We start from the raw sequence: 13,411 nt of genomic DNA, 5'->3' as shown, positions 1-13,411 counted from the left end.
CTGAGCCACACCAGCCAGGGCTCCAATCTTTCTTATACTGCAGTTCACCAGGAATTTTTGCTTTACAAGATGCTTTATAATTTATATATTATTAAATTCACTTATTACACAATCAATATTTTTTACTAAATTTATGGAATTATGCAATTACCATAATCCAGTTTTAGAGCATTCTAACTCCTCAAAAATTTGCCTCGACTAATTTTAAATTAATCCCCACTCACACATCTCAATGCACCCTATAATATGTTTCTAGCTGTATAATTTGCCTTTAATGGACATTTGATATGAATTGAATCATATAATATGTAGTCTTGTAAGTCTGACTCTTTTCACTTAGCATAATGTATTTGGGTTCATCCATATTGTGACATATATCAGTAATTGGATCCTTTCCATTGCTGAATATTATTCCATTATGGAGATAAAGCACATTTTGTTTTCCATGTGTCAGTTGATTGACAGTTTTTTGCTATTACAAAAAAAAATGCTATGAATATTAGCCTACATTTCTTTATGTATTTATATATTCTGACTTTCTTTGACCCTAGAAATGAAATTGGTATGTTATGTGGTAAGTTTCTGTTTGACTTTTTGAGAAACTGCCAAAAGGTTTTGAAAATTTGCTTCACCACTTTTACATTCCTTTCAAAAATGTATGAGAGTTCTAATTTCCCCACACTGTCTCTCGAGACGGACGGCTGCCGACCAATATATATATACATACATATATATATATATAAAACATGTCAGAGAAAGAAAACCCTGACTCCAAAAAACCTCCGCTGCCTTGCGGCATACCTCTTCAGGGGAAAGGCTAAGGGAGTAAACCCCGACAGAAAATCCGGAGCCGGAGTCCCTAAGGCGGTTTGACGTTGTAGTCAACACCGGCAACTCCTGCGGCGCACCTGAAGCCAAGCTGTATTGACTCCGTCTTTCCCTTGGATCCTTCAGCTGTGAAGAGAGGGGGGGTCTGCTGCATGGGCAACAGCAGACCCTCCATATCACCCTGCCCAGGCTCTGTAGCTTCAGCTTCACTGGAGAGGACACTCCAGCGACATCGCAAGATGTCGATTCAACACGGGAGGAGACAGATACCGTGTCACTCCCGAGTCGGACTGCACAACCATTCTTGGCGGTGCAGATAGACTCTTAAGAAGCTACACCATCGTCTCTCGAGACGGACGGCTGCCGACGACGACGATATATTTTTGCAACTATATTAATGAGGGACATTAGAAAGTATTTATATTCTTGCAATATATTTGTCTGGTTATGGTATCAAGGTAATAGATACTGATCTCAGAATGAATTTGTTGGAAAAGGTTCAATCATTTTAATTTTTTCCTTTTTGAAAGTGCTTGGTGATTGGGTGTTATTTTTACTTCACCAAATAAGCCATAGTGCTTTTCTTTGGGGAAGATTTTCAATAAATAAGTCTATTTCTGAATGTGTTATAGAGTTTATTCATGTTTTCTATTTCTTCTTGAATTGGTTTTGGTCATCTGTTTTCTTCAAGAAATTTTTCTATGTCATCAAAGTTATTTATTTTCTTCAATTTTCACAGTATTCTCATTTTAATTACATATCCAGTAAGACAATCTTTTTCTTATAATTTTTTCTCTCTAAAGTGACTTTTAATTTATTTTCTTGCATTTTGTCCATACCATTTATCCCCTGTATACTTTCTTCCACCTCCACCCACCCTCTTTTTTGCAGCCATCACCACACTGCGTTTGTGTCCCTGAGACCTTTTTCTCTTTTTGATCCTTCCACCCTCAAGGGACCTCCACTCCCAGAGCTGTCAGCCTGCTCTCTATCTGTGAATATTTAATTTCTAATTTTTGACATTTTTCTGTATTGCTACTGTTTATTCTACCTAAAAGTTGATCAGTTTTTGTTAATATTTTCAGAGAACCAACTTTGATTTTATTAAATTTTCTTTTATTTTTCTCTTTGTTTGATGGACCGATGTTTTAATTTTTATTATTTCTTTAATTTTTCTTGCTTTGTCTTTAGTTTGCTTCTAATTTAGTTGCTTAATATGTAACCTTCAATTTTTTCATTAAGACTTTTTTTCTGATAGTGATTTCAAAGTTATAAATACTCCATAAATTTGGTGTTTTCTTTCTTTTATTCAGTTCAAAATATTTTATGAATTCCCTTATAATTTCATTTTGCCATGGATTATTCAGAAGTATCTTGTTTAATGTACAAATATTTTGGGGTATCCCAGATTCCAATCTAGTTTTAAATTTTGATTTAATTTATTTGTGATCGCAGAGAGCACACTTTACATGATTTGAATCATTGTAAATATATTGAGGCTTGTTTTTTCATCTTAGCATCTGATCTTTTCTGGAGAATTTTCTATGAGTGCTTGAAAGAATATGTTCTGCAGTTGTTGGGTGGTGTATTTAATTTAATTTAGTTTATTTATTTGAATTCTACTGATATTTTATTTAGAAAAACAGAGATGCCAATGAAGCCTCAGGATTTTAATTTGATCTTTCTTTCAAATGCCACACTAATCAGATATAAGATAGTTCTGGATAATAAAAGTATTACACATTAATTACAAAATAAACATAAAGTAATTGAAAAAAAATAGCTATTCATTGATTTACTGTTCATTTTCACTGTTCACTTTCATTTTTTTTCTTTGCCATTTGTAAACCTTTTTCTTTGTTGCTTTCAAATCAGTTTTTGGCTCTTCTTTTAACTACTGTATTTCTATTGTTTTTCTTTCTCTAATGTAACAAAAACATCTGCAGTGGAATCATTTGGAAGAATAGCTTTTGGTTCTTCTTTCTCTGTTTCTGCACCACTTTAACTTTCTTTTTCTCTTTGTATTTTGCAGCTGTGATGGGTCTTATGACCCACCAAAACATGTTTTGTACCTCAAAAACTTCCCTGAAAAATCCTTATGAGATTTAAGACAAAACGAGGTCCTATTTTTACAAGGGCAGCATCTTCTATGATCTCAAAGTTCTGAAACCATTTACTGTTATCCAAAACATTGAAAGTAAAAGCATGGTCAATGAATGATTGGCTTTTGGGGTAAAACATGATGTGCTAAAGGACTGAATTAGGGGTTCTTTTAACAAAGCATAATATGGTAATTCATCAAAAGCAGGGTCAAAAGACAAAAGGGTCTCAAGAACCTTTCAAACAGTTTTCAGTTATCTTTAGTTTGGCTAGGATATGAGACTATTCTGAACTAGTAATTTTGCAGATGGTCCATGAGATAAATTTGAAAGCCACCTAAAGATAACTTATTTCTTCTTTGCTTCAATTAGATGCATTTATTGCAGTTTTTTATTTTACAAACCTAATTAATCACAAATAACTTATCATTGTGTTCTATTTTAGGATCTGCTTTAAAGTGAGGCATCAACATTCTTAAGTCTTGCATTACATGTCTTACTGTGAAATTTATTCCTCTGGAAGACAAGGTGAGTCTGCGTTCCTTCTTTTTCTTCATTTTTAAAAATATTTATTTATTTTTAATCATTTTTATTTTTATTTTTTATAAAGCATACATTAATCTTTAATACACTGATTTTTTGGGAGGGGTCATCTGCTCTGTAACAATTCCTCCCTCTCAGACTTAAGACCCTTTATAATCTTATAAAGGACAATGGGTGAAAGTCTCATGTTCCTCTAGTTGTTTCAAGCTGGACATGGTCATCGTCCTACCTACCCTTGGGTCCAGAAATCCCTAATAAGAGTAGGGGTGTGGAGGGGAGGGTGGCCTTCCCATATGGGGAAGGATCTTGCAGACTCCAGGTCAGTTGGCTGTCCCTGGACAGCTGCATGCTTGGTTTAACAGGTTGGCATCCTTGTTTTAGTCTTGGGGCAACAGATTTGGCAACAGGGTTAAAAGGCATCATTCAAATTATAATCACTAGATAACAAAAGGCAGGGATTAATTTGTCAATGTCCAACATTAGGGGAAAAAAGGCTTCTTTGGAGGAAGGTGTGCAAGGCATGTCACATCTGTCCAAAACCCTTTTGCCCACTGTACTTAGTTTGGGTGGAGGGGAATATTTATATTTCCCACTCTCAGACCTTGAGGCCATTTCTGTCCAAGCCATTAGGATAGAAAAGAGAAACCAGTTTTAAAGTGAAGCCCACAGACCATTCCATACTTCACCAACCCAGCCACTTAGTTCAGCCAAACCAGTGAGTCTCAGGAGGTAGTGATAGAGACAGGATTAAGTGAGGCCTATATGTACAATCATTGAGGTAATGAGATCATAGGCTTGTGTCCTATGAAAACAAAATACACATGTAAATTTATGCAATCTAACCCACAAACCAGTCTCTAAATCTGCAAGACTATTTTATTGGAAAAACAGCCAGTTACAAGGCATTTGACACACTTCTTGCCTGTAAATTAAGCATCTTTGATGATGTCACAGACCTAGTTTAAATTTCAAATGAAAACAAACTTTAAATGAAAATAAACTTTAAAGACAGTTAGCTGCACTACTTTATAGTCTACCACTGATCATTGTGATTTTCCTTGAATCATAATTTTTCTCCTTAAGATTACCCTCCTTGTCATTAAAGGGACTGCATTAAGTCCGGTTTAATTTATCTTGTTCATTTGCATAAACACAACAAGAGCAGAAAAATATCACATATGATCTTTACATATGCTTTGCTGGAACTTACACAAGGAACTTTTAGCGTGATTTTCAGTCTGCCCTTTAGGACACAGAAGCTGAGCCACATACCTGGCATTCAGCCTTGCCTGTAAACACCTGTCTTTTACAAGTCCTTCGGGTTTTCCATTGTGCTTTAGGGGTCCTTCTAGCCATCTTTCAGGAAAGCAACCTTCATTCTTTCCCTGGAATGATAGTCATGAACTGCACAACCAACCAAGGTAACAGGCCTTTTTTCTCGTGGGCTTTTATTACCTTCAAAAGTCAATCCCAATTCCTCAGGGCTTTTTGGTAACAACCAGAGCCTAAGCATGCCTCCTTTAAGCATGACATTTCAGTCAAAGTCTTGGTCAACAAAACTTCTATTAATAATTGGTATTATTAGTTTTATGTAAAGAACCTTATGTCATTACTTATTTCAGAATGCCAACTTCTGGAGGGATCAGGTAGGGAGAAAAATAAACAATATGAAGGAAAATCCTTGTCCTTTCAATATTCATTAAAATTGCATTTACATACTTTACATTTTCTTTTGTTTACCTTCCTACATGTGAGGGGTTTTTTTGGGTGGGGGATTTGCTGGCTCATTTATTAATTTATTTTGCTTCCATTATTTTTCCACCACTTAAATTTTTTGTTTGTTTTTCTGTTATAGTTGTCCCCATTGCTTCCCCACACTGTGCCCTCCCCTTCTCCCACAGTCAGTATCCACCTAGTTGTCCATGTCCATAGGTCATTTATATATGTTCTTTGACTAGACCCTTCCCTTTCTTAGTCCCCTTCTCTTCCTCCCCCCACTCCCTTGTCACTGTTAGTCTACTCCTTGTTTTCATGCCTCTGGTTCAAATTTCCTTGTCTGTTTGTGTTGTTCCTTAGTCTCCTGTAATAAGTGATAGCATATAGTATTTTTCTTTTGTTGCCTGGCTTATTTCACTAAGCATAATTCTCTCTAGTTCCATCCATTTTGTTGCAAATGGTAGAAGTTCCTTCTTTCTTTCTTCTATATAGTACTCCATGGTGTAAATATACCACAGTTTTTTTATCCACTCATCTACAGATGGACACTTAGTTTGTTTCCAGCATTTGGTTATTGGAAATAGTGCTGCTAGAACATAGGGGTGCATATGTTCTTTTGAATAGGGGTTTCAGCATTCTTTGGATAAAACCTTAGCAATGGAATTGCTGGTTCAAAAGGTAATTCCATTTTTCATTGTTGAGGAAATTCCATACTGTTTTCCATAGTGGCTGCACCAGTCTGCATTTCCACCAGCAGTGTACAAGGGTTCCCTTTTCTATGCATCTTCACCAGCACATGTTGTTTGTTGATTTGTTGATGATCATTCTGACTGGTGTGAGGTGGTATCTCATTGTGGTTTTTATTTGCATCTCTCTGATGACTAGTGATGGGCATTCTTTCATATGCCTATGGACCTTCTGTATGTCCTCTTTGGAGAAGTGTTTGTTCAGGTCCTTTGCCCATTTTTAAATTCGGCTGTCTATCTTCTTGATGTTGACTCATATAAGTTCTTTATATTTTTTGGAGATCAAACCCTTGTATGAGGTATCATTGGCAAATATGTTTTCCCATATGGTTGGATTCCTTTTCATCTTTCTAATGTTTTCTTTTGCTGAGCAGAAACTCTTTAGTTTGATGTAGTACCATTTGTTTATTCTTTATTTCCCTTCCCTTAGGAGATACATCGGTGAAAATATTGCTACGTGTAATATCTGAAATTTTCCTGCCTATGTTTTCCTCTAGGACTTTTACAACAGCTTACATTTAAGTCTTTGATCCATCTTGAGTTTATTCTGGTGTATGGCGTAAGATAGTGGTCTGGTCTCATTTTATTGCATGTCCCTGTCCAGTTCTCCCAACACTATTTGTTGAAGAGGCTCTTTTCACTCCAGTTTATGTTCCTTCCCACTTTGTCAAATATTAGTTGACCATATAGACCTTGATTTATTTCTGGCTCTCTATTCTGTTTCATTGATCTATATGTCTGTTCTTATGCCAATAACAGACTGTTTTGATTACTGTGGCTTTGTAGTATAGTTTGGTATCAGGTATTGTGATTCTTCCTACTGTGTTTTTCTTCCTCAAGATTGCTGTGGCTATTCAGGCTCTTTTTTGGATCCATATAAATTTATGAAGTATTTGTTATAGGTCTGAAAAATATGTCACTGATATTTTAATAGGGATTGCATCGAATCTATATATTGCTTTTGGTAGTATGGTCATTTTAATGATGTTGATTCTTCCCATCTATGAACAAGGTATATGCTTCCATTTATTTGTATCTTCTTTAAATCCGTTCTTCAGTGTTACGTAGTTTTCTGAGTACAGGCCTTTTGCCTCCTTGGTAAAATTTATTCCTACGTACTTTATTTTTCTTGTTGCTATAGTTAATGGGATTTTTGTTCTAGTTTCTACCTCTGATTTTCTATTGTTGGTGTACAGAAATGCTTTTGATTTCTGAATATTGACTTTCTACCCTGCTATTTTGCCAAATTAACTTATTAGGTTGAGTAGTTTTTTATGGAGTCTATAGGGTTTTCTATGTATACTATTATGTCATCTGCAAATGATGACAATTTTACTTCATCTTTTTCAATTTTCATGTCTTTTATTTCTTTTTCTTGTCTGATTTCTGTGGCTAGAACATTCAAGACTATGTTGAAAAAAAGTAGAGAGAGTGGACATCCTTCTGTCATTCCTTATCTCAGGGGGAATGCTCTCAGTTTTTGCCCATTGAGTATGATGCTGGCTTCAGGTTTCTCATATATGGCCTTAATTATGTTTAGGTATGCACCCTCTATTCCCATTTTGCTGAGTGTTTTTATCATAAATGGGTGTTGTACTTTATCAAGTGCTTTTTCAATGTCTATTGATATGATCATGTGGTTTTTGTCTTTCATTTTGTTTATGTGGTGTATTATATTTATTGACCTACATATATTAAACCATCCATGCATCCCTGGGGTGAATCCCACTTGATTTTGGTGTGTGATCATTCTAAGGTATTGCTGGATCCAGTCTGCCAATATTTTATTGAGTATTTTAGCATCTTTGTTCATCAGCGATATTAGCCTGTAGTTTTCTTTCTTTCTTGTATCTTGACCTGATTTTGGAATTAGAGTAATACTGGCTTCATAGAAATAATTTGGGAGTTTTCCCTCTTCTTATACAGTTTTGAGTAGTTAGAGAATGATAGGAGTTACTTCTTTCCTAAATGTTTTGTAAAATTTACGTGTGAAGCCATCCGGTCCAGGGCTATTGTGTACTAGGAGTTTTTTTATTACTGCTTCAATTTCACTAGTTGTTATTGGTCTGCCCAGGATTTCTCCTCCTTCTTGATTCAGTTTTGGAAGATTATATGTTTCCAGAAATTTTTTCATTTCATCTAGGTTGTCAAATTTCTTGTGATACAGTTGTACATAATAATTTATCATAATCCTTTGTATACCTGTGGTATTGGTTGTGAGTTCTCTTTCATTCGTGAGTTTATTTATTTGGGTCCTCTTTCATTTTTTCTTGATGAGTCTGTCAATCTTGTTTATCTTTTCAAAGAACCAGCTCCTCATTTTATTGATATTTTGAATTGTATTTTTAGTCTCTACGTCACTTAATTCTGTTCTGATCTTGATGATTTCCTTCCTTATACTCACTCTGGGCTTTGTTTGTTGTTGTTCCTCTAGTTCTTGTAGTAGGATTAGATTTTTTGTTTGAGATTCTTTTATTTTTTTCAGGTAGACCCGTATTGCTATGAACTTTCCTCTCAGGATTGCTTTTACCATATCTCATAGGTTTGGGGCTGTTGTGTGTTCATTATCATTTGTTTCCAAACACTTCTTGATTTCTTCTTTGATGTCATTGTTAACCCATTCATTAATAGCATGTTATTCATTCTCCATGAGCTTGAATGTTTTTCAGTTTTTTCTCTTAATTTGGTTTCCAGTTTCAAGGCATTGTGATCTGAGAAGATGCTTGATACAATTTTAATTTTTTTGAATGTTTTACGCTTGTTTTGTGTTCTGCCATGTGGTCTATCTTTGAGAATATTCCATGTGCACTTGAAAAGAATGTATATTTTGCTTCTTTGGGGTGAAAATTTCTATATATATCAACTAAGTCCATTTGATCTTGAGTGTTGTTCAATGCCTCAATATCCTTGGTGTTTTTTTTGCTGCAAAGATCTGTCCATTGTTGACAATGGGTTGTTAAAGTCCCCTACTGTGAGTGTGTTGCTGTCTGTATCCTTCCTGAAGCCTCTCGAAAATGTCCTTACATATTTGGGTGCTCTTATGTTGGGTGCAAATATATTTACAAGTGTTATATCTTCTTGATGGGTTTTTTTCTTAAGTATTATGAAATGTCCTCTTTTGTCTCTTTTTATGGTCTTTGCTGTAAAATCTGTTTTGTCTGATATAAGTATTGCTACCCCAGCTTTTTTTAAATGTCCATTTGCTTGAATTATTTTTTCCACCCCTTCACTTTCAGTCTGTGTAGATATTTTGTTCTAAGGTGGGTCTCCTGTAGACAGCATATATGTGGGTTATGCTTTCTAATTCATTCTGTTACCCTATATCTTTTGATTAATGCATTTAATCCATTTACATTTAAGGTTGTTTTTGATAGGTACTTATCATTGTCATTTTCCCTTTTTGTACTTGTGTTCTTCTCTGTCTCTCTCTGTTTCTTCTTTATCTTAAAGATATATTTTAGTATATCTTACAATGCTGGTTTGGTGGAGATGTATTCTTTTTGCCTTCTTTTGTCTGGGAAACTCCTTATTTCACCTTATATTTCGAAAGAGAGCCTTACCAGGTAGAGGATTCTTGGTTGTAGGCCTTTGTTTTTTATTGCATGGAATATTTTTTTGCCACTCTCTTCTGGCTTGTAGTGTTTCTGTTGAGAAGTCTGATGATAGCCTTTTTGGAGCTTTCTTGTATGTTAATAGCTGTTTCTCTCTTGCTGCTTTTAGGATTCTCTCTTTGTCTTTGAATGTTGCCATTTTAATTATGATGTGTTTTGAAGTGGGTCTGTTGTAGTTCATCTTAACTGGGACCCTCTGTCCTTTCTGGACTTGTGTGACTTTTTCTCTCATCAAGTTAAAAGTTTTCTGTCATTCATTTTTCAAACAGGTTTTCTATCCCTTGCTCCTCTTCTTCTCCTGTTATTCCTATGATATGGATATTATTATGTTTAATGTTGTTTTGCAGCTCTGCTAAAGCCTCTTCATTCCTTTTCAGTCTCTTTTCATTTTGTTTCACTGTATGAAATTTTCTTCTTCACTGTCCTCCAGCTCATGATTTGATTTTCTGCTTCCACTAGCCTGCTTTTAATTCCTTCTACTGTGTTCTTCAATTTATAAATTGTATTCTTCATTTCCTCCTGGCTCTTATTGATAGCTTATGTTTCCTTTTTCATCCTGCTGTAATTCTCAGTAAGTTCCTTGTAATTTCCCTGAAGTTCTTTGTAGTTTTCTTTGAGCTTGCTGAGCTCATTGAGCTTCCCTATAATCTATGTTTTGAATTCCATGTCTGATAGTTTTCTTCTCTCTATTTCATTTAGCATTCTTTTTGGGGATTCTTCCTTTCCATTCGATGGGGGGTTGTTTCTCTGTCACCCCATTTTTGTGACTCTTCTTGTTTGTTGCTGCTTCTTAGATTGATTTGCACTTCCTGGATCTGCCCCTGGTAGCATCAAATTGTGTACCAGCCTGGGCCTAGGTAGCCTGTTGGACACTACCAGAGATCTACTGCCTTTGTCTGTCTTTTTTAGTTGTTAATCTATTCAATCTTTGATCAGCTGTCATGCTTAAGTACCGAGGGTGGGGCAGATTAATTCCTGCAGGCAGGGCTTTTGCTTCCCCTCAGGCTGATGCCACTTGGAGGGGAATGGTCTGCCTGCAGTATGGGAAATGAGTCAGCACTGGGACCTGGTCAGCTGCTCCCTCAGTTCTCTCCTCAAAGCTACTGCCCCAAATTCTCCCCAAACATTTCTAGTCCTCTCTGCTCTCCCTCTGCTTGAGCCTAGAGTGAATGGGTGCCAAAATATTTTTGTATGTGATCCATTTGAGCTTTTTCTTTCAGGCCAGCAAAAAATCCTCTGGCTTTTCACTTTTAACAGCTGGAAGCTATTTTACTTTCCTCTCTGTTGCTGTAGCCTGAGAAGCCCAGCAGGGGGTTTAGACCCTGCCCTTCTCAGGGGGAACCCCCGGCTGCTGAGCTGTTTCTCAGTCCCTTCAGCTGTCACCTGTGGGAGCCCATCCAGCCCTTTCATGTCTCCACACATCCTTCCAGTCACATTGTGATGGAGTGGCCTTTTCTGTCTCTCTGTGGTTATAAAAATTCTCTCCAGCGAGTGTTCAGTTGGTTATGCCAGATGGTTTCTCCACAATTAAGTTGTAATTCCAAATTGATCCTGGGAGGGGGTTAATGTGGCTTCCACTTACTCCTTTGTCATCTTGGATCTCTCTGTTCCTTCTTTTTCCACTTGCCATTGCAAACAAGAACTGTGATATGGTTTGTTTCTGTCTCTTTCCTCCACCTTCTCTCTTAGGTTGCACTGCTTAGCTGGTGGCCTGGCACCTTTTTCATTCTTTTTTTGTCTATTCATTTGAATCACTGCTGTTTCCTCTTGGTGGCTGCCATCTTGCCTCACTGCTTTCTGGTGGTGTTTATATATGTCAATTAGGTCAAGTTGATTAATAATACATATTCCATCTTTTTGCTGATTGTACTTCTAGTTATTTTGCCAATTATGAGAATGGGGATTTGAATCTCGAATTATTATTATTGAATTGTTCCTTTCTCCTTTCAATTCCATCAGTTTCTATTTTATGTAGTTTGAGACTGTTGGATGTGTATACTTTTACAATTATTATATCTTCCTAATGAATTGATTACTTAATTATTATGAAATATTACTTTTTTGTAAAGTATTGTTTTATCTAGTATATTCATATTGTCTGTATAATGATAGTATGCCTATTTTGACTGATAATAAAAAGCCTGTATAAGTAATCTTTGATATATTTATTCCATATTTTTTACAGCAGCTAAGAATATTTTATTTCAACATATATTTTTATGTACATAGCACTGAGTAGGGTAACAAAAAATTAGGGGGAGACAAACAATTAGAAACAATAAAATTACAAGCATATTTAAATAAACAAATTTATCAGCCAAAGTTGAATATCTGACCACCTTTGCTTAGAAACGGTATTGTAGAATTACTGCCTTTCTATTTTTATTACACATATATAAGATCCAAGTTCATTTTCTGTCAAAAAAAGTTCCTCTTTTGTTACCATAGAGAGTTGGAGCATGGGAAGCTAGGAGCAGAGTCAGGACCTGGCTGGCCACTTTGGAGGGCCAAATGAGGCAGAGACTGAGCTGGAATTCAGTGGGTCCCCCAAGGACTCTAACCAGCTCTCCCCATGTGCAATGCTGGGAGGCCGTTGGAGGGCTACAGCATCTCCAGACTTCATGACACCAGGTCCTATGGCACCTCTTATTCCCCCTGACCCTGATACCATAGACAGGGAGCACAGGAGAGTCCCTCCCCCCCGCCCCACTGTTCAGTGGCTTAGGGGAAAGTTCTTGCACTGAATGTGCCAAAAGCTAGAACGATGACTAGATTGGGCCTTGGCCACTAAAAGCTGGAAAGAGTAATGGATAGGGACCCAATGAGACTAAAGCTAGACAGGTAATTGGATAGGAAAACATCCTCTTCTCCCTACCCCTATAAGACCATCTCTTGAGCAGAAAGAGGGGATGGCCTTTGAGACATGAGTGGGGACCTGAATAAACCTATTTCCTTTTGTACTAGCACCCCACTCAGGAGTTTGGCTTTTGTTGTGACAGGCAGCTGAACTTGTGTTTCTGGTTACACTTTCAATCTATTAAATGTCTTTTATAGACAATATGTATTTCACTTACTTTTTAATTCTGCTCTGATAATCTCTGTCTTTTGAGTGGGATATTTAGACCTTTCACATTTAGAGTTGATATTGATATGGTTGTATTTGCATTCATCATTTTGCTCTTTGTTTTATGTTTTATCTTTTTTGTTTCCTTGTCTTTTTTTACTTCATTTTTGTTACATAATTATTTTAGTCTACCTTTTAAATATCTCTGGTCATGTTTTCTACAGTATGTGTTAGTTACTCTTTGGTGGTTTCTCTAGGATCAGGATATGCATTTTAACTTGTCTTCACTGTGCATACACACAGCTTCAGTCAGGAGTATGCTTGCTCCAACACAGATAGCATCCTCCAGCTATTAGAGTTATTGGTGTTCCCTGATCACTTACCATCAAGATTGTTACTTCCAATAATAATGCCACTGGGTGTGGGTATCACTTCCCAATCCAGACTGAATGAGTTCCTTTTGACTGTGTCAGTGAAGCTTGCTTGTGATTACTTGCCTCTGCTGGTTCTTGGAAGAACCTCTGCTGATTGAGGTGGAGGGAAGGGAGTGGAGAGGAATAAACTCAACAAGATGTCATAGACTACCACTGTTCCTACCTGGAATTCAGCAACTTTCAAGAATAAGTGTTTTTCTTAGAATGTGTAAACATTTGTTTGATATCCAGGATGCTGAAATGGTTGTTTTTGTAAATTTTGTCTGTCTGTATGGCTGTTTTTGTGCAAAGGATTTGCTAATATCTTCATATAGACACAGTGGAAAATTCCTCACCAGAACTTTTGGATCATAACTTTTAAGATATTGAA

General features: G+C 36.4%; 1 pseudogene; it reads right to left on the bottom strand.

The window, feature by feature from the left end:
- Positions 1–2,623: 2,623 nt before the first annotated feature.
- LOC150001981 (ribosome biogenesis protein BRX1 homolog) lies at positions 2,624–11,324 on the bottom strand (annotated as a pseudogene).
- Positions 11,325–13,411: the final 2,087 nt, after the last annotated feature.

The sequence above is a fragment of the Furipterus horrens genome, unplaced genomic scaffold, assembly GCF_987537825.1.
Source record: "Furipterus horrens unplaced genomic scaffold, mFurHor1.1.pri manual_scaffold_9, whole genome shotgun sequence".
NCBI classification, from domain to species: domain Eukaryota; kingdom Metazoa; phylum Chordata; class Mammalia; order Chiroptera; family Furipteridae; genus Furipterus; species Furipterus horrens.
This window is presented reverse-complemented; position numbering and strand designations above follow the sequence as displayed.